Source organism: Oryzias melastigma, linkage group LG10 (genome assembly GCF_002922805.2).
Source record: "Oryzias melastigma strain HK-1 linkage group LG10, ASM292280v2, whole genome shotgun sequence".
Lineage (NCBI taxonomy): Eukaryota > Metazoa > Chordata > Actinopteri > Beloniformes > Adrianichthyidae > Oryzias > Oryzias melastigma.
Window position 1 is genome coordinate 28,153,231 of NC_050521.1, and position 3,388 is coordinate 28,156,618.

General features: G+C 42.4%; 1 long non-coding RNA gene across 1 annotated transcript; it reads right to left on the bottom strand.

The window, feature by feature from the left end:
- Window positions 1-745: 745 nt before the first annotated feature.
- LOC118599247 lies at window positions 746-3,155 on the bottom strand. Its single transcript, XR_004948544.1, has 3 exons — window positions 3,094-3,155; window positions 2,922-3,021; window positions 746-858 (listed from the first exon to the last, which is right to left on the bottom strand). It is a non-coding gene; the product is annotated as an uncharacterized LOC118599247 (long non-coding RNA).
- Between the last annotated feature and the right edge of the window lie 233 nt (window positions 3,156-3,388).

The window sequence follows — 3,388 nt, forward strand, 5'->3', positions numbered from 1 at the left end:
CATGTTGGAGCCAGACGTCGGCGGTAGCAGTGATTGGTCTGAGTTTCTATGGTAACCACTCTCACCAATCAGGAGTGAGTTTATTGGATTGCCGTCACTTGAGAGCAGGATGCACTAAATCTGTCGAATGTTTTAAACGTTGTACATGTGAGCCAGGAGGCTCCGCCTACTTTTATTGAGGCATCTGATTGGTCAGTTTATAACTTTAATAATTTACATAAAAATATTAAATAAAAGAAGATTATTGAAATATGTTAAAAAGTATCAAATCCAGAATGATGATTCTGACCAATAGAATGACTGAATAATAGCTGTTTATTTCTCTATCGCAAACACTTCCTGTTTGGAACGCCAGGAGGGCGGGGTCACTCTCTGAACGAGGTCTCACACTGAACCGTCATCATGAGGTTCAGTTTCTCTAGGTCAGATCCAACGAGGCGTCACATCGTTCCTCCATCAGAGATTCAACATCTTTGAGTCTGAAACGTTTACAGACATCTCTGCAGATTTTGATGTTCTGTTCACGCCAAACGCAAGTCGCTGCTCCACGTTAGTTCAAAAAGTGTTTCATCAAACTGCTACGATCACAAGTTTTAACTTCATGGAATAGACGGAGGAGGTTTAGAGATCTGGTCCTTTTTTATTATTGTCTTGATGCAAATAAGAAAAATAATAAAGTGCAGGAGAACAAAGACATGCACATGGATTTATCATTGAACACTAATGTGCAAATCGCGTTATGAGAACGAAACTTAAGACTCCAGAAAAACTCAGTCAGATCCATCATCCACACATGGAGAAAACTTCACAGGATCCAGTCAAAGTCTGGTAGCACGAGGAGGACTCATCCTGGCGGTCCTGAAAGGAGCAGAAGAAGATGGAGAGAAGGTCAGAGAGTTGAAGGAGAAAGACTCTGAGGAATCCACTAAACGTGGGTTCTGCAGCAGAACGTTGATCCGAACCCAGCAGCAGGTTTTACACCTGGAATCTGAGTGAAGCGCTTATGGTCCTAAACTGTTTTACTGCTGGAAAATCCTTTAAAACTTCCTTCATGGTTCCTTCAAAAAGCTTTTCTCCTGTTGGGTCAGACAGACCCGGTTCTGCTTCCATTCACTATAAATGAAGTTTGATTGCTTAAAAATCCCTGATACATGCCAATTTTGCAACAATTATTTAGTGTTCCTTAAATATGAGCTAATCTTCAAACTAACCCAAAAAACCTCAGTAGGTTCCAGATTAGCCAAAAAAGCTAGCTCGATGCTTAAATATTAGCTAAACTCCAAAGTTGCCTAAAATTCCTCAGTAAACTACATTTGTTTAAAAAGTTAGCCTGTTGCTAACATAGAAGCTAACCAAGTTAGTTAGCTAACTAAGCCTAAAAAACCCAGTAGGTAACAAATAAACCAAAAATGTTAGAATGTTGCTAAGATATTAGCTAAACACCAAGATAGCATAAAAACCTCAGTAGATGCCAAATTACCCAAATGCTAACACATTAGTTAAAAAACATTAGCATTTTGCTAAAATATTACCTAAAATCCGTTTTTTTTGCAAATTAAAAAAGATGAAAACATAACCATGAATATATTTAAAGGTTTGTTGATAATCTACTTAAAATGTTGAAATTTGAAGACTTTCTGATTCATTTCCTATGGGCCATATTTTGCTAAATTTTTCAAAAACTATAAAGTTTCTGAATACCAAAAATACAAGCAGTAATGAACTAAACAAAATTAACGTTTTAATACCAAGATTGCTAAAAGTGTAATTGCGAAAACATGTGGAAGGAGCAGGAGAATCACTTTAGTGTGAATGCTGACTAAGCAATCACACAAGTAGAAGCTCCTAATGATGGGAGAGACAAATCAGTACAAACTAAGAACAGATCAACCATGAGGTTAGAAACGCTGCTGAGGTCTCTCCTACTCCGATCTGTCATCGCCTCCATCCAGCAGAGGAAGCCGCCGCCCACCTCCACGCCGCCGTCGGATCTTCAGCCTGACGGACAGATGGGTCTCCTGGGAGACGGAACATCAGCCTGTCTAAAAGCCTTCTGGACAAACGGCGCCTCTTTATCCCTGTTGTGCTCGACTTTTATCCCACGCTAAACTGGATTTGCGTCTCTTACTGTCCGCCTGAGAGCTTTTCATTTGCTCTGGCCTCAACCCCCCCCTCTGTGGCTTCATTACGTTGTTGGTGTTGGGGGGGGCTGAGGCTTTGGGGCGGGGCTTTTCCGTGGCTGCCCGGCGAGCGTCTCTACTTTGGGCCACAATTATGTGTAACTGTGTTAGCATCCAGCCGAGCGCACAATTGTGCTGCACCACCTCGCAATTTTCCAAAGCAATGGAAGGTTATCAGGAGGTGTTTTCAATAGTCATTTAAAGGGTCATATTCGGGAAACCAGCAGAGAGCGTTGACACACTTTGGACACTAAACTGTGGAGTCCATGAAGGTCCGACTCAACCTGCTCTCCTCATGTTTTACTGTTGTCTGATGTTTGGAGACGCCACATCACACGGTTCTAAAGTGTTCATGGTTCCATCACACGGTTCTAAAGTGTTCATGGTTCCCATCACACGGTTCTAAAGTGTTCATGGTTCCCATCACACGGTTCTAAAGTGTTCATGGTTCCCATCACACGGTTCTAAATGGTTCCCATCACACGGTTCTAAAGTGTTCATGGTTCCCATCACACGGTTCTAAAGTGTTCATGGTTCCCATCACTGGGTTCTAAAGTGTTCATGGTTCCCATCACACGGTTTCATGTGGACGAGTTCATCCAGAGTCTGGTCTTCATCACAGGTGAAGGTCGAACAGTCGCACACGCAGAACACCTGCTGGGTTAGGGCGCCGAGATACAGCGTTTCGTTGTTGGAGAGATCCAAACTCTGTATGTTTGAGGACATTTCAGAAGATCTCACCTGGGATGGGACACGTTTCTTCAACATGTACTGGATACAAGAACTGGACTGGGTGACCCCGCCCTCCTGAAGGTCCAAGAGGACAGAATCCCATAAATTTCTATAGAGAAATAAACACCTGTTAATCAGTCATTCTATTGGTTTCTGTAAGTTATTCAAACCATAAACTGACCAATCAGATGCCTCAGTAAAAGTGGGCGGAGCCTACTAGCCACCACGTCCAACGTTCAAAACATTTTGATACATTTTCTGTAGCCTGCTTTCAAGTGGAAGGGGTGTGGCCTTCCAACAAGCTCACACCTGATTGGTGGGAGTGGTTGCCATAGAAACATTAACTCAGACCAATCCCTGCTTACTGATGACATTTGGCTCCAACATGGCGGCGTCCGTATCATGAAAAATTGGCATCTGAATCGACTTTATTTTGTTGGAACCAGAAAGGAGCCATTTTTATGAATGACATCACC